This window comes from Candoia aspera, chromosome 1 (genome assembly GCF_035149785.1).
Source record: "Candoia aspera isolate rCanAsp1 chromosome 1, rCanAsp1.hap2, whole genome shotgun sequence".
NCBI classification, from domain to species: Eukaryota; Metazoa; Chordata; class Lepidosauria; order Squamata; family Boidae; genus Candoia; species Candoia aspera.
The window spans coordinates 24,413,619-24,432,920 of record NC_086153.1 but is presented as its reverse complement, the minus strand read 5'-3'; the positions used below and the strand labels follow the sequence as shown (position 1 = coordinate 24,432,920).

General features: G+C 37.6%; 1 protein-coding gene across 4 annotated transcripts in view; it reads right to left on the bottom strand.

Moving 5' to 3' along the window:
* Positions 1-19,302, bottom strand: part of NCOA1 (nuclear receptor coactivator 1) — a 295,660-nt gene that overhangs the window by 210,027 nt on the left and 66,331 nt on the right. The gene's annotated exons all lie outside the window — the stretch shown is intronic.

Genomic DNA, 19,302 nt, shown 5'->3' with positions numbered 1-19,302 from the left:
TTTCCCCACAACAACAACCCAGTGAGTTGGGCTGAGAGAGAGCAACTGGCCCAAAGTCACCCAGCCTGCTTTTCATGTCTAAAGAAGGACTAGAACTCACAGACTCCTGGTTTCTAGCCTGGTGCCTTAACCACTACACCAAACTGGCTCTCATAAACAAATAAAAATATAAATATATAAAGTACTTTACATTTCTTGGTTCTACCCTAATGATATCACTTTATATGAAATAAAAGGATATTTGAGGACAGAAAATAAACAGATGTAACTATACAGTTTGGTTGATACATGTAAAAAGCCTTTTATTTCTCCATCAGGAAAAAAAATATTTGCTTCTAGGCATTAAAAACTGGAACACAGATTTTACATCTTGAACAACAAGAATACAGGGCCTTCAATCAATATAAGGTTACCTCTTCATCCAACATCCTTACTATCCACTTCATAAACTCTGATGAAGTGGACAGTAAGGATGTTGGGTGAAGAGGTATCCTTATATTCTTCAAATGAAGTAGGCTTTTTGTCTAAGAATGTTCACATCAGTGACACAATTGATAGTGGTTAAAGTACTATATATGCCTGTTGCATTTACCCAAGAACCTTGGCATTTCGTGTCAGTATCTTTCCCAGAGTTAAATTTGCAAACTTCAGTTCTCTGAAAATAAACTTGGTGCATGTACCAAGACATTGTTTTATATATGTGCCACTGCTGAAATCTAAGTAATCAATTAGAGAACAAAGCACTCCTGTGAATTAAGATGACTTCATTTATTTAAATTTTAGCCAGACCCATAAAACAATGTTTTCTATGTTTTCAAATGAATCATTCAGAATACCTTAAAATCTGGTAAGCATATGTGAATATACAATGTTATGTGGCTGCAAAGCAGAAGAGAAGCACCAAGAACTACTGGGAAGACACGCCTTCTACCTCCAAGTAAGAACATCATGTTGGGAAAACAGCAATATTAGGAGATCACACAAAGCCTGTAAGCTAAGTGTTAAACAGTAAAGTGCAGAGAGTTCCTTAGCAACCAGGAAGGAGAGCCAATCACATGTATGCATAATCTCTTAGTTAACTCTGGAAGCTTCTGCTTAGGAAGCTGTTCTGCATGCATGCCAGTTGCTGCCTTTTTACAAAATGAAGAGACCTAGGTCCTGTCCAAGTGCCAGCTGTTGTAAGGCTATAGAGCTGAAGGAGATAAGACTCTGTTCCAATCGAGGAGTATTTGTCTGTGTGAGTTTGAATGCAATCTACTATAAAATGCCTTAAAGACTAGAAAGTGTTGTAATTTTCTAAGCAGATATATGAAGCGTCACCTGCAAATTTAGCCATGCCGTCCAAAAGCTGCCAATATTGCTTCCTCCAAAAGTTTTAATGCCCAAAAAACATTTAAGCTTGGGTTTTGGCAAGTTTCCAGAAGGAAAGACTACAAATCTGAAACAGCCACAGTGAAAGCTTCTGTGATCAAACTTAATGCAACAACTTATACTTAAACTCCTTCAAGAATGTTGTGTTACCTTAAAAATTGATAAGATTAATATATTGTGCCTATGGACTAGAATCTACTTCATTAGATACACAAATATATTTACAAATACCAAAAATTTGTGTATGTGACAGGGAGATTCTTGCATCTTAATATATTCTTATATAGTTATGCAACTCTACTCCAAGATGGAAGAGAGAGCAGTTAAGAATAGGTTTCAGGTAGTCCTCGTTTAGCAACCACAATTGGATCCAGCAACTCAGTGATTAAGCAAAGCAGTTGCTAAGTGAAACCATGACTGTGCTTATGATCTTACTTCAGCTTTCCTTTGCTTTACAGACCTGAGAAGGTCATAAAAGCAAGAATTGATCAGAAGGTTATTTTTTAATCACTGTTGTAACTGAACAGTTGCTAAATGAGGCAGTTGTTAAACGAGGACTACCTATATTAACCTAGTTGTGGTTCTTTGGTCATCTGTGAATTCACACAAATGGGTTCTGCACTTTTGCAGTAATCTTTTTGGAATATTGCAGAAACTAAGTTTTTGGGGCAAAGCTATGCCTTCCTTCATAGTACGCAGCTCGTACCATTTTCCTTAGTTCTAAAGACTGCCCCAGAAAGCTTAGAATTAATGGGCACTGTGAAGTCACAGAATAGCCTTTGAAGACACACAGTTACAGTAAGTAAGGAGATGATTTTGGTTTATATGATTCACATATATGGAAGAATAGCCAGTTACCATACTACAGGTGGGCAAGTATCTGGAAAGATGACACCATTCTACCACAAGAGATCCATCCACTCCCCATGAGGAGGGTAAATATTATTGTCTTTACCTGCCAAGAATTTCTGGGACTGAGACAAGCCCATGTGCATAGTAGTAGAGCAGAGCTTCAGTATCTGATCCAAAGCATCAACTGTTTTTCAGTTAAAGAAATCCTTGGAACTCCTCATAGTCAATCTAAAATTCAGGAATGAAACTAGCTGATACACATGACACCAGAGGACAATGAAGCCACCACAAACTGAAGAGTTATACTCATGGAACGTATTGTAGAGTTTTTCTGCTGTTCTGTGATTCTAAAATCCTCACCAAGAACCATTTTAATAATTTTCCTTTTATCACATGGGAGGTAAAAAAAAAGATGAAGGGTACTTTTTTACCCCAAGAAAATGCAGGTAGTTAGCAAGGAAAACCTGACAATTGGCAATCCAAAGGGAGAACATAACTAAAGAACAAAGTTGTGGCATCCAACTATTTTTCCTAAAGGCTACTCCAGCTAAAATCAGAGGTGTCAAGTGCGATGCTAGTTATCCTTTTACTTCTTATTGTGGGCCTCAGATCTGGAAGTCTTCCAAATTTATGGGTGTATCCTGAGGTGCAAGATTAGGACCAAGATCTTGAAGAGAAAGAATCCATATGTATGAATCACAGACACTCCAATGAAGAACTGGAAGTTTAGCAGTTTTTTACAGCAAAAAATCTAATATAATAGACCACACAAAGGATTCATTAGTGTGCATTAAAGTCACATCTAACTTTTTTGGCACTAAATAATTTCTAAATATTTTGATCTATACTTAGTTGTATTATGGAATATTTGTATATATTTTAAATATCTATGTATTACAAAAGGGTTTAGCAAACGTTTATCTTTTTCCGTCTTTAATTGTTTATATATTTTATCATTATACATTTAGTTGCATTATACTATATATACTGTATATATAATGTTCACTGTTTTTATCTGTATTGGTCCTGACAATTGTAATTTGAAATATACTTTTTCATTTTTGGGTTTATTCACCCCCTTTGCTCCTCACAATGATGTCTTCCTGCCTTGTGTTTCTCTACTGTACTGTTTTGTACAGGATTCAGGAATCTTGAAATCCCAGAAAGGTAAAAACCAGAAGGAAGTTATCCAAGGTCTTTCCCTGGAAGTGATGCTCTCTGTTCCATTATAAACAGGCTCTATCATTTAGTTTATTACTGAATATACCTATCTAAAAATAGACTGCTATTCCTTTAAAATGTAGCATATGTTATTTCACCAGCCACACACAGGTGTATTACTCTTTTCACTCAAGGGCTTACATTTGAAGGCCATCAAACACAACTGCTGATTTACATTAAAGAACATCCCCCTCCTCCCCACAGGACACCTTGATCACTTCCAGTCTCTGTCAGAAGTACCAAAAGAGAACTGTTCCCCTTTGTTGCTTGCATTTATTTCAAATCAATGTGTTTTTCCCCATGATTTGGAAACCATGTTCCTGTTGATGCACCTGAAACTGCATGCACCTTTTTTGCAGCCACATTATGCTGCAGACACATTCAGTTCGTAATCAGTTATTATTCCAATGTCTTTTCTTTTTCACATGTTTCCATACTGTTTCCATGACAGGTATCCCTCAACATATATATCAATGCACTTGATTTGTGTTTCCTAACTGGCTAACTTTGTTAAATTTATTTGTTCAATTCAACTTCATTCTGTTATTTTCAGCCCATTCTTCTAACTTACCAAGATGTTTCTGCATTTTATTTATGACTACTAGCTCTCCCACCTAATTTTGTGCCAAGTACAAATCTAAAAAGTATTTTCTCCACCTCCTCATCCAAGTCATTAATAAAAATATTGATGAGTACAAAGCCCAGGGCTGAATCTTGTCACATCCCAATTGACAGGACCCCTCACCAGCTTGATTAGAACCACTGATGACATGCCAATTTAATCACAGAACTAACAAATTGAGCAAAACCACTGCGGGCATCAATATCAATCCCTCAAGCAAGTTAGAACTAGGGACATGCTATTATCCCCAATCCCCAACCAACCGATGACAAATTATTGTTTTTCAGAAGCATCTGAAAAAGAAATAGAAATCGTAACGGGCAACTTCAATTACTCTCACATAATTGGGAAAATGCACATTCTGCACCTGACAACCCCCGCCCCCTCAACTTTTTAGAGCAAGATTGTGCTCGTCCATAGCTACTCAAGGAACTAAGGAGGGGAAATGCAATTCTGAATATAATCCGTACCTATCTAGGATTTTGCCCAAGAACTAAAAGTTATTGAACTGATTAGGAACAGTGATCAATATAAATGTAAATAGACACATGTTGAGAAAGCAAAATGGACACATTTGATTTCAGATGAGCAAACTTCAAAAAATTAGGGGACTGATAAAAATATTGAAATGGTAAGTTAAGATGGTCAAGTGCTTGGAGATTATTAAAAACTACAATAATAGCATTATGATTACATTGTATACTACAAATCAGAAAGATATCACAAAGAGCAGGTAGACACCAGAATGCTTAACAAGCAGGGTCAGAGATGCCATTAAAAGCAAGAAGGCTTCCTTTAAAAAATGAAAGTCTTGTCCTGAATTCTGGCATAAGATGCAAAAGCAGTAGATACATTTGGCAAATAGCGCTGAGACAAACAACAGTAGGAAAATCTTCTAATACACTGGGCAATCATCCTATCACTGGGCACTTTGCTCATTTCCAGGATCTCTCAAAAATACAAAAAGGTTTAGCCAGACCACCCTGGGTGCCTTCCTAGTATGTAGATTTCAATTCCAGAATTCCCCAGCCAGCACTGAATTACTGGGAATTCTGGGAGATGAAATCCACACATGTAGCAGTTGCCAAGGTTGAGAAATACTGAGCAAGATCTTTCAGTATCCTAGCTCTTCAGAGCTGCCTCTGGAACTATACCTTCTTGATGTAAAAGATACAGCCAAAATAGTAGTTCTATCCTTTCCTTACTAGCATTTTGCCATCTGCATTAAGCAGCTGGTACACTGTTTCATTTATCATACTTCTTTTTTGAAGATATCTGAAGAAGCTTTCTATTGTTCTTCACATCCATCACTGTCTTCGCTAAGCAGTTGGTATACTGATTATTTTCCTTTCCTTGTATGTTCAATATATCCAAAGAAGACCTTTTTGTTATTCTTAGTGTCTTTCACTAATGTCAGCTTATTTTGAGCTTTTGTGGGAGCTAGAGCTTCCAAGGGCAGTAATATTGAATATGTAAGTAACCAACTGCCACCTCACACTAAGAGTGAGAAACACAAAGCTGGATATTGTTTAATCCATGGAAAAGACAGGGGAAATGAGGACTGGATTTAAACTGAAGAGAATGTAAGAGAAGTCCTGTGCCCTTATTTTGTCAACTGTTTGCATTGGCTTCAGTGTAGCGTGTAATAAAATTTTTTAACTAACTATGCTGTGTCGAGTGTCTAGGTAGTTTCAGGCAATGTGATCCAGTAAAGTAAAAACTGACCACTGTAACCTTTTTGACACTGGATCTTGAATTCCAAGCTATCTCTTTGCTCTTTTCCTTTATGACCTGTTCTTTTTATTCCTACACATATATTTTGTTTTGTGTTGTGTTTAAATATTGTTTTATTGTATTATTATAAGATGCAAGTATTATATTACATTGGTTGGGTACAAATAATAAAGGAATTAATCAGGTAATTAAAATCAGATAACGCATCACATTAACATCCTAGACTCTTGGGAATAACTTCTACTTAAGCTTCTGGAAGACTCCAATGGTTACCAATGGAGCCAACAACACATCTAGAAGGAGGCCATTCCAGAGGGCCAGGGCCAGCAAAGAGAAACATCTCCTGACTTCAGCCCCCTCAATTCCCTAAAATGGGGCATGGCTGGTAGCTTCTTCTAAGAGAGATGCCTTGGACAGGTAAAATCTGGTTAGAGATGATGGTCCTGAAGGTACTTAGTTGTCAAGCTATAAATAGCTTTATATATTCAAACCACCACTTTGAATTGCATCTGAAAACATATTGGCAACTAGTACAGGGCCTATAAAATTAGCGCATTGTATCATGGTGCTGTGCAGCTACCAACATGCAGGGCCATATATTCTCTTTGAAGTGGTCCTCAAAGGCAGCCCTATATAAAGCATATTGCAATAGTTCAGCAATTGGTGATAAGGACATGAATCTCCTGCTATAGAGTCCTACTCATTCTTGTTGACTTTATAAAAATCTGCTTTATGTCCAAGATACAGGCTGTAGTCCAGCTTGTGGTCTTCCCATAGACATGCAGAAACCATAATTTTGAATTAAATAGATTTTTAATCTGATCCACTTGTGCACTTATATAAAGAACTCTTGTGTACTATACATATATAAAAAACTGACTATTGTATGAAAGGGAATGGATCTCCAGGGATTCAAAGCAATGGTCTGAGCAATATTTAGAAGTTTTTTTCTAGATAAAAGAGTTGGTGATAGTTTCTGTCTTTCCTTACCATAAAACACTGAGAAATCTAAATTGAAAGCAAAAAGCAAGAGGTCAGGATCAATTCCATGGCTATTCCTACTTTAGGACCTAGCTGGTTGTAAGGATGATATAAAGATGATTGGTATTTTTCACAAAGCAACTTCTAGAGGAGATATATTATTCTCTGTCCTTATAATGTACACATTCCTGATTTGATTAGATTTGCTTTTGATAGGATTTAACTCTTTAGAATTATGCATACCCTATTCATCTTTTCTATTTATGTTTCTACCCATATGAATTCAGAGGTAAGGTCCAACATGGGATGTAACAGCAATTTTTAAAAGCAGAAAAGTATTAAAAAGCCCTTATTCTTTGTATTTGTATTACTTATTATTTCTATCCATTTATGCAGTATTTGAAATATTTTGATTTGGGCATTAGAATAAACAAAATATGTCTAACTGTCACCCAGCCATCTATAACATTTGTGAGATTTGATATGCTAATTTTATTAAGTGCATCAATATAAAATTGGATTTAGCTGTAGCCTATATTATTTATAGAGATTCTCTCTGGATCAAATTCTCAATGCTTTATCTTCCCTTTGATTCAAATGCAACACATCTTGGCCAAGATGACAAACTCCCTTTTGTTGTGTTTTGGGGGCTCCTCTGTAGAGTTAGTGACATATCAGTAAACAAAGAGACACAACACATGGTGAATCCTTTATCAAGGAGCAGCAGCCTCATAAAGAGAGTCCATGTCACATTGATATAGAGGGATTCCAAACAATAGACAGTCAAAAGGTTCAATGTTTTGAAAAGGGACACTGAGCCCGTGCCACACTAAAGTCATCTTTAGCCAGTAGCACCCCAATGGCAAAACTTGATCTGCATAGTCTATTCTACATTTACAGAAGAAATGCTTCCTTCAAAATATTAATTTTACATATGGGTTGTTCTCCCCAATCTGGATTTACTGCCAAAGGCCTTTTTGCTCATTTGAACAAACATCTATGAGAAAGCTCCCAAACAGCCTGTAGGAAGCATGACCAGTGATGAGATATGCACTGCAGAAGCAAGAAGGAACCTTGGATTGGGACTACAGTATTCTGACTTTTCCTGTCCTCCACAGTCTTTCTAGAAAAAAGAGGACCTTCTTTCTTGTTCACTAGTATTGCACAGATAAATTTTGTTTTAAAATATAATTGGCAAGGTCAACTGGCAAATATTCCATTGAAGGCCCAGTGACATCTAGCAACTGTCAATTCAAAAGATACAGTAGACTCTCAGTTAACTGGCACCCATGGGGATTGGTAGATGCCAGATAAATGCAGTTTCTGGTTGCTTGAGAGTTACTATTAAATTTTATTTAAAGTATTATTTATTTGATTTTTTTGCCAGTTGCTTAAGAGTGAGTTCCGGTTGCTTGAGAGTGAGTTCCGGTTAACTGAGAATCAACTGTATTATTTATTCCATTTTTTTTGCCGGTTGCTTGAGTTCTGGTTAACTGAGAGTCTACTGTAATTAACATCTAGTAATGTATGCTATAGGCCATCCTCCTGTTTTGCTTCCCAAAGCCTATGCATTTGCCTTAAGATGTTTTCATTATCTGCATTTTTTTTCTTGATAACACTGCTAGACCACATGAATGGGTGACAAGGTCTTTGTTTCCTTAATATCATTACAGGCTGCTGCTTCCAGACACTGGTTTTAAGTGATTTAGAAGAGATGATCGCTTCTGGGGGGACTGGACTGATTTTAAGAGGCAAGTTATGCTGTTTTCATGTGCTCAAAAAGGTAGAATTCAAACAAACTGAACTTACTGTAAGTTACTAGAAATTACTTCTAACACAGTAATCATTTTTATAGCACTGCAAAATCTTGTAGAATTTTGTCTCATCACAAATGTATGCAACGAACCACAATTATTTTTATTTTTTTTAAGCCATCTGGTGAACTCTAAATCCATGGCTATTCCAAGGCTATGCAACAAATCTTTGGCAGATGTGAAACCTGAGACCAGATTTCCTGAAATCAATTTTCTATTCAATTCCACACAACAGATCTTATTAGCAAAGTTTTAAAAAACATTAATTGAACATCTGAGCAAAATAATCCATGGGATATCCACGGCTGTATTACATTAAGAATTCCACCAAGGATCTAAAAGTCCCATATGTGAACAGCAGTGTTTTAACATCTACAGCAATGTTTCTCAACCTTGGCCACTTCAAGCTGTGTGGATTTCAACTCCCAGAATTCCCCAGCCAGCAGGCTGAGAAACACTGATTTACAGGCTACAAAGACTAACCAAAGTATGGCTGTATTAATTGAGAGAGAGAGAGAGAGAGAGAGAGAGAGAAGCATGTGCAGTGTTGAAATCAGGCCTGTACGGTTCTGAACAGCTGCATTTTGTACTACAAATATGGTAAAGCACTGTGAAGAAGCATTTTTTCTTTTTCTTCCTCTATTACAATTAGATATTTTATATCACAAATCCCTACAGTGTAGAGCAGATGTCACTGTCATTCTCCCTGTCAAAATCTGTAACTTTTGATGGAAAATAGACCTTTTTTTAAAAAAATGAAGCCAACAATAAAATCAAAGATGATAATAATTTGCTAAAATCCTGAAGAAAGATGCCTCCTGTTTATTACTGGCTTAATATCACAGAATTTTACTTTGTGAGCTACTTTTATTGGCTTATCATTTTATAAAACCAGGTTTGCTATACATTTTGACAATTATTCAGTTCATTCTAAATATTTATGATATTTTAGTGCCACTTAGAAGATGCAGCATCCTCCCTTCGTATGAATTTAAATTCACATTATTGGCTTGCAATTACTTTGTTTATTCCTCCAACTCCTCACTCATCTAAGAGTTCATTCTAAGAGTCTGCAAATCAAGAATTAAAATACTTTGCTTTTTTATTACAAACTTGAAATCCATGTTACTTTTTTCATTTGCATGGTGGGCTTGTATATAGCCTTTTTCAGACTATTCAGTTTTTGCAAATAATGGGTTCACAGCCTAGAATCAGTAACTTCACATTTCTGTAAGGCTGGAAACTGAATCAGGAGCTTTGAAATAAACATAGCTGGCATTGATAGTAATGGAAAGAAGGCAACTTAAGGAAGGAAATAAGGTATAGTGGGTTTCCCTCTCAGGATGCTGGGGAGAAGATACCATCTTCATACATAGAACATTTAAAACTTGCCATTGAAAGGGCTTATATTATCAGGAGCTTACATCTGGCTGCTGGACCTCACAGGGATTTCCCAGGAAGAAAAAGCAGTATGAACACTGAACTGCTATGCCATACAATAAAAAAAAAAGTATCTAAATTGATTAAAAATAAGATTAAATGTATATTTTATTATAGTTATGCTCACTGTCCATAACCATGCATTTTGAACAAACATATCATAGTTCCCATATTCCTTAATCAACCTAATTCTTGTTGCCTGAGAGCAGGAAGTATTGAGTGATAAAGAGATCACTGTAGGAGCAATGGCAAATCATACAAGTCCTGTCCCATGCTGCGAAGTGGTATCCAAATACATTAAATAAATGACAGTTGCCTCCACAGGTCGGTATAATCTCATATTAGTAATCTCTCATGTTAGCTGACATAATTACTATAATGAAGAATTACTGTCTATTATAAATTAATTTCCTTTATCTGAATGTTCAGGAGGAGATTAAGATTACCCATGGGTTCAGATAAACAAGTAGATCAGATTCCAAGTAAAAATAACTAAAATTCCCAGAGGGCTTTGAATGAAAGCAGTCGTTTTTAAAGGAAATTGTTTTATATTGTTTCACAGCATTGGTCCATTTTGTTCAGTCCTGCTCACATTCACTGGCCATAACTCTCCAGGACCCCTAGAGATGTCAAGGATTGAACCTGGAATCTTCTGTATGCAAGCACATGTTTGTTTTATCTATCTATCTATCTATCTATCTATCTATCTATCTATCTATCTATCTATCTATCTATCTATCTATCTCACCTTTATTATTTTTATAAATAACTCAAGGTGGTGAACATACCTAATACTCCTTCCTCCTCCTATTTTCCCCACCTGTAAGGTGAGAGAGAGAGTGACTGGCCCAAAGTCACCCAGCCAGCTTTCATGCCTAAGGAGGGACTAGAACTCATCGTCTCCTGGTTTCTAGCTCATTGCCTTATAGCCCTCCCATGGAAAGCTACATATCTGGAAGTAGAATTAGAAGAGGAAAAAATTGGAAAGACTGGAAAATTCAAATTCTTTAGAATTAAGTAGGGATGGGGTAAAAAAGCAGGGTTGTTAATATAATGTTGGTTACCAATTGCTATCAGCAAAGTGAATTAAGGTCATTCTGAGTATGGAATTCCTAAACAGATACAGTATTTCATCTGTATTCAATGAAAAAAACCTCAAAATTACTTGGGTGTGCTTTGGTTAATATTTTGTCAACTACTTTAAAGTGTACTAAAAATTATGCCGGTTCAGGAAACATTATTTTTAATCTCATTGGGCCTTATTCAGATTAACTACAAAGCACTGTAACAATTTTATTCATTAAGTGAGTCTCAAATTGTTGGCATAATATTAGGAGAAAGGAAGCTTTAAAGAGGGAGGGCCATAAAACTATGGGGAAAGAAATAAGGGAAAGAAATAACAGCAATTAGCTTTTTTTTTTTCTACAAAAGGTTCTTCCTCTTTGGGGAACTTTCAAAGGGTATAGCTGGCATTGTATTCACATGAAAAATAAACACTGTAGGGCTAGGAAATGAAAAAGGTTTTGTACCATACTTTTAATCTGTTCAATTAACCATTTTAACATAGAACACATTTGAAATAGATCAAATTATATAAGCCAAGAATACAAACTAGGCTTGTTTAGTATAATATTGTATATAATACTATGTTGATCGTTAAATAAACCAGAACAATTATATTATTACATAACTCCATGAATCTAAGTTAACCAAGGCATGACCACAGAAACTCTAAAATCAAGTATATAATTAAATGTGTAGCTGGAGAGGCAGGAAAAACAGCAACAACCAAAACTTACTCAAAAGAAAAATTGGGGAAAAAATATAAAATGCTTATTATGGAACTTATGATATGAGTAGGATCTTTGCCAACATTAGTGCACCATGCATTATATTGTCATTTTATTTCTTAAAGTTTAATACTTTAGTATTCCAAAAGCAGTTAACATGGGTATATAGGTTGCAGAAAAACCAAACAGTATATAAAATAAGTATCTGGAAGAGAAATCAAGGAAGAAAGAGTTCTGTACTTCCTAATAGGACTCTATACCAGTGTTTCTCAATCTTGGCCCTTTTAAGAGGTGTGGACTTCAACTCCCAGAATTCCCCAGCAAGCATGGAGGAATTCTGGGAGTTGAAGTCCCCACCTCTTAAAAGGGCCAAGGTTGAGAAACACTGCTCTATACATTAAGCAAACTATGGAGCAGAGATCAGCTGATACAGCCGCAGCTGATTTTCTCCATTATCTGAACCACATACCTTTTAACATTGCTACAATTCAAAATATTCCAATAGGTTTTCTAGAAATTCTAAATGCATATTAAAAAGTAAGACTTTTCTCTGTGATGGTAAAGATATGTCTGTTTACAAGCAGGCCAAAAGCCACTTTTGTTCTATGAGCTGTATCTATAAAACAGCAAGAGGGAGTTTCATAGGTACAGCTTATAGAACGAAAGTGTTCCAGAAGTGGTAAGAGGCAGTTGGTTACTCAAGAAGCCCAACTAAAGTCAGCTTCATACGCTTATTTTTTACTCTAATAACTGATATGCTGATCTTCCCTGATTCACCCTGATGTCCCAAAATCTGAGAAACTTCATCAGCTCCAGCCATGGCAAGCCATAACCTATAGCTAGCTTGACCATGGCCTAGACCAATACCAACACCATTGAAGTTTCTTTAATATACTAAGTTATTTACAAACAGCGGGTATAGCTCAGCAATATGGTACCCTGCCTACTTTTATGCATAACATCTGCAGTTAAAAAGGATTTTAAATAAAGCAGAAATTAGTAGATCTCTTAACTTTATCTTCTTCACTTCTGGAGAATCTCTTTCACCAGTAATAGGACAACTCAATTGATTGTTTGATTCACCACATACCATTTCCTATTGTCAAGAATTATGGATCATTTTCTAGCATCTATTTAATCTTATTGGACCGTGAACAGGCAAAGAGCTACTAAATGCCTAGCCTTCTGACCAACAAAGGTGTCTCATTGTTTGAACTGATGTCCAGCTTCATATTTCTCTGGGGAAGCCTCTATTTGTAGTTTCTCAAAATTCATGGGGGAGGGGGAGGCAGTCCAACATGTAAGATGAAACATTTTAAATTTTTCCTGCACAAGAAGAATCAGGATATCCTGTAAACAAGTGGGGAAGGAGAACAGCAGCAGAAGAGGCATCCAGAAACTCCTATAAAATGATGCCTTTCTTAGATGAAAGGAAGAAATAAGCAACCAAAACAGCTGCACCACTAGTTAAAAAGGAACTGAGAGCAATGGTTGAATATGACTTGATCTCTCTGGCCTGCAAGGGAACAGGACCACAGACCAGGATATCAGGTGCAAAGAACCTATGGAAGAATTTTCTATTCCACTACCATTCAGTACTTAATGAAAGATCTGATCACCACCAAGTTGATAGAAATTAGATTTCAATGTGGCCTCTGCTGATCCAACTTTCTTATATAGCTCCCCAACAACACAAATACATTTTAGGAAGGGGTAGTGAAAAATGTTAATAGTCCCAGAGTCCCTCTTGTTAACCAGCCCAGAGTCCCTCTTGTGGGGGGAGATGGGCGGTGGCAAAATTTTATGTGTGTGTGTGTGTGTGTATAAATAAATAAAATAGTGACATACTGTGAATGTGATAAAAAAGCAAAGCAATGTACAGCATGAGGGAAGAAATCCAGAAGTTGGACTTAGAACTTTTTTTTTAAAATAGTGGAATTACAGAAAGACTCATGTCATTGTACATGTGGGAACTACATTATGAGCTAGAGCAGTGTTTTTCAAACTTGGCAACTTTAAGATGTGTGGACTTCAACTCCCAGCAGTACCCAGCCAGCATGCTGGGTAGGGAATGTTGGGAGTTGAAGTTCACACATCTTAAATTTGTCAAGTTTCAAAAACACTGAGCTAGAGCTTCCCAGGGCAGAAATGCTGACTATGTCAATAACCAATTGCCACCCTGTAAAGCAAAATGTCTGTCAACCCACAGAAAATGCAGGAGAAAGAAGTGACAGGTTTAAACTGCAGAAGATATAAGAAGGGGCAGCATCTTCATTTTTACAGGGCAACCAATTGATTATAGTGATTTCAGACTAGCATGCAATGAAGAATTTTAACTGGCTGTGCCATGCTGAAAGGGAAGTTTCAGCTTAGTTCAAACCAGCTGAAGAAGAGAGCCTAACACTATATAAAACATACCTCAAAGAGTTAAAAATAAAACATGAAACAATCCAAAGGGCTTTTTTAAAATAGATTTAAACAGATGCAATATATCAGGTTAATTATATCTCCTAGCATGTCCCAGTGTTCTTGTTCATCTTAAAACTTTGCCTGGAGGTGTCCTTGAACTATGTTCAAGTGATTTTCCCTACACACAAATATTATCTTCAAACGTTTTGCTGACTGTCAAGGAAACCAACACAAAATTAAAGTCCCAAGCCCACCCACCCCCAAAAGTACACCTGAAAGCAAAAGCAAAGATAGTTAAATGAAATCTCACTCACTCAACATCGGTATAACAGCATAAGAATCTAACCCAGTTCCTGTATTAGTCATTCAGATGCCCATAGGAAACCTCTAAGGGACAGAATCTTCCTTCTCATATTCCACAACAGCTTGAGGAAGGCCACAAGTTCAACATTCACATGGAACAATAACAGCAATAACCTCCTAGCTAAGACTCCAAGCAGTAAATAATTTTATATTTATTTATATTTCAAATTTCTGTCACCGCCCATCTCCCCCAAAGGGGCACTCTTAAATAATCCAGGATATATGCATAAACTGGGCCAGTCAAGGTCTGCCCTTGCCGCTTCAAAAGAAAGCTAGAACTGCAGAGATTGAGTCAACAACCAAAGTCTTCCAAAAGTAGAAGGAAACTTTCACTGCAAACATAGCCACATCTTTACCATCTCAGAAAATATCCCCTACCCCCAACATTGAACTAGCGGACCTTTACAGGGCACAGTTCCACTATCCTGCTTAATCACAGGGTAGCAAGCAAGTCATCCATCCATATCTGAGCTACGGGGCTTACCTCAACCCAGCAGTTCCCAAACTCTGAATTATGAGCCCCCAAGGAGCTATGAGCAGCTTGGGGTAGGGGTTGGGGTGAGACAAAATTTTTTTTAAACCTGATCAGGCTTAAACAGGCAAAGTCAAAGTGCTGTCAAAACCTGTTCCAATCTTTGCTTTCTACTTTGCCTGTGCAAGCTACCTGTTACTTTGAGAACCCCTGTAATATATAGATTAAAATTGAGTAACATAAATAAGTGATATATTTAGTTCTTGCATGACCCCTAACTACAATGCTACAATGAAATCATTGACCATATTAAAAAAAGGGGGGGGAATTGTACAGTTTATTTCATCGATTTAGGAACTGTATTACGGATTTTGAAAAAGCCTGCCCCTCATCCCCTCACTGCAGAGTCTACAATGACTCCCATTCCCAGAGGTTTGAGTTCCTGGTAGTCTCGTGCTTCCCAGTAGCAAAGGGAGGGATGCAGAGAGATGTAGTCCAGCAACATTTGGAGGGCACATACTCCCATGCATAGCCCACACTGAGCAAACAGCTATGCAGCCTTAGAAGATAGACTGGAGTCTAAAGACTTCTAAAGACAACACCAGTACCTCAGATGATATCATCCTCTGGCTATTTGGTTTTAGATCAAATCTGTAGTTCCTGCAGCAGAGAAACTGCCCAAGAATATAGGAAGTAAGCATCTAAGTATTGCCAGTGTTCAAGACTCTCTGCACCATAAGTCCAAGTTGAAACAGCAAGATTCAGTGTATACTTCATCTGTTCAAAGCCACAGGAAGACAATGCCTATGCTGATTGCTGTGAATTCAAGTGGATGAATCAGAGCAGCACAAGGACTATAAAAATCTGTGGGGAAAATAGTAGTAATGTAGCACCAAACCATCATGCAGTAACAGGTGAAATAAGTACTGTAGTACACTTGAAGCATTGCTCACATAACACCTTAGAATTTATTTCTGCACAAACCATTTTCTTCATTAAATGAAAATGTGAATTATCAGTGCCTGGTCACACTGTCCCAAAATACAATGGAAAGAGATGGGGGTACACATCCCATTTAAATTGCTGGTTTTCAAATAAGGAATATGGAAAGCCATTAAGAAAATGAGAGAGGGGCAGGTTTGAGAACAATTTGGTGAGCTTCTCACATGATAAAGACTTTTATACATTCAATTACTTTAAAGCTGTTAAAAGCTTTTAGGACTATCTGCTGGCAAACATTTGTATCACTTTCAGCCTTCCTTGACAAGGCAGGAAAGATACAATTCCTTCTACGATCCACTTTATAAGACTATTAAAACACTTCCATCTTGGATATTTTTAATACCATTAAGCTGAAGAGTTCCTCTGACCAAACAATAAAGCAAACCAAGCATGAGCAGCATTAAGATTTTTCAGCATCTTACCAAGCTAGCTTCTTTAATTGAAATTGGTTTTATAAAATATGCCAACGTTAATTGTACAAGGCAGCAAACTTTTCCTTCACTGTCTTTAAAAAAAACAACAGTTAGGATGAGTTGTTCTGGAATGAAGGGGAAAGGTCGATGTTCCACCTAGTTTTTTAAAATTTGAGGAAGAGTCTAGCATGCCTATTGACCCTGTGTAACAAGTAACTTCTTGTCTTAGCCTCCCTCCCAGCAGATTAAGGAACTGTAAGAAATGAATTTCATTTACTTGCAGCCCTGCTGTGACTTTGTGAAGCATGTTACCATCCTGCAAAGCTCTCCACAGGCTTACTAGGTCAACAGTTCTGAGCTCCAGCCAGACTTTCACAAGGAAATGTCTGAGGAAAATGCCATAAAGAGGATTCTCCCAAGAACTGAGTGAACTTACTGGTTTGTTTTTAAACAAGTTGCACAGAAAGCCTAAAGGTGCAAAACCCATTTTTATGTATGAGGTTGTGGGATGCACTCCCAAAGCCAACTGTTACACTGTAAAGACCACAATGGCAGGGCTACATCAGGCAGGAGGGCTCCAGCATAAGGGCATAGAGATAATATTTTAAGACATCCTTCTTCTCTTAGGTGTTGTCAACCTATTCATACTGTTGTCCTTTTTCAGAAAAATGTGACATAACATTTGAAGGCAGTCTTCATGGTTTCAGCTGGGGAAAGGAAATCAAAACAATTTGAGGTGATTTCTGTATGGACTACTAGATTTCCTTGGAGGAAAATCCAGTGGCTTCTGTTGTCCTCAGTTTGGCCACCAGCATTGCCCAGGGTTTTGATATTTCCTCCCTCCTTGGCTAGTGGTTCAGGTTCTGTTTATCCTTCCAAATGACTCAGCATCTGGTCAGTGAGAGGGAAGCTGGGGCTATATAAACCTAATATGCACAATCCTCTAGAAAATGGAAGATTATTCAAACTAGGTTTCTGTGCATGTAACTATTTCACATTACTTGTTTGTGGGGAATGCATGTGCATACCTTGCTCGGCACGTTATCGGTTTTAGTCATTTCTATTGTCCTTCTCAATACTCTGGAGCAGTTTATGGAACAAAACAGATGCAAGGTCTCAGCATACGGCAGCCCTATCCAGGTGGGTGTCCACCAACACTGATGACTACCAGCTGAGTGTGTGAACTGACTACTAAATAGCAGCTTCTAAAGACAGCTGACATATTGATTCAGCACAGTCAAATACCTGAAGCAGAAGGGAACGATGCCTGAACATCTGCATATTTAAAAAGCATCCTGCGTGCTGGCTGGATTTTCTCTATCCCAGGGCAAGCCATTTACAAATGTTTTATTTGTGTTTTCAATCAGGCTACAGCAAATTAACTCCCCTGGTGTTTGAAGTCTAAAGCAAACTTGCTTCATCATAATTGCCTCTTATTCATACAAGCAAAAGCTTGTGCCAACTGAGCTCACTCTTGTCCTGAGAGAAGAGGGAAAAAAACAGTGGACAGCACAGCACATTTTAAAGGCATTCTAAAGGGCTGCTTCTCTTACCTGCTCTGAAACAGTCCCTTCACCCAAAGGAGTGAGTTTCTTAGCATGTAAGACTGCGGAGTGTTTTCAAGTCTGATTAACAAGAAAGAGGAGGAAGCATACATCCATAGGTAGAACAAGCTCAGCTTCAGGGACTCAAGTGTACAAATTACTGACAATAACAGTAGTAGGTGGTAGTAGCTATCTTTACGTATAGCTAAAAACAGAACTTCCACACTCAAAGATAGTACAGCTCTATCTCCCACAATGCCCAGCTAGGGGACTTCCCAGTGACATCTCATTACCACTACTGGAGACAGGATGATGAGTAATATAATCTGATCCAAAAAGGCAATTGTATTTCCATATTCCTAATGTACTCATCAGGTCACACTACACTCTCAGGAGCTGGGGGCAGAACTAGCACTAGCTCTGCCTATCATTTTTGCCTGCTAGCCTTCAGCCTAAAGCAGGTAACAATTTAAGAAAAGCTACTCTGCCTTACAACTTCCTCAGTTTGGTATCCAAGAGCCCACAGGTTTATCTCCCCATGTCCCTTGTATCCATATGCACAAGTATTAACTGCACTGCAGCACTATCTCCTATACTATCTTGACCAGTGTTTCTCAATCTTGACAGCTTTATGATGGGTGGACTTCAACTCCCAGAATTCCTCAGCCAGCATGCTGCTGGGGAATTCTGGCAGTTGAAGTCCACCCATCATAAAGTTGCTAAGGTTGAGAAACACTGGTCTAGACAATCTCTAATGTCCACAAGCTTTGCAGCACAACAGGCAATTTGCAAGAAATTCACATACTTGCTACAAACCCAACTGTCTACATCTCTAATGACTTAACCTCCCTGTTTCCCCTCAGGTATATTGGTGCAAAAGAATCTGTTTATTTCGCAAAGAAATTTATTCTTTTAAAGGAAAATAGTCCTCGTTCCTCTTTCCTTGATACTGGAAGAGTTGTTACCCTTGGATCAGGCACTTCTATCATGCTCCTAAAGATCTCACCCACAAAACTGCCTCTCAGGTTTTCCAGATACAGTATATGAACCAGTGATTCTGTCCAGCAAAGATCCAGTGCAATATAGAGGAGAGCCCTTATACTGCTGCTGGCTTTCTATCCCTGGCTATTTATTGCATTTGCTTAATTAGAATGTTAGATTATTTACTTTTCGAAACAGTAGCAAATTTGGCCACCTTGGCTGTTGCTTAAGTTACCTGTCTGTTTATCTTACCACTTGAACTTTCATTGACTGGGTTCTCTCTGCTGGAAGAG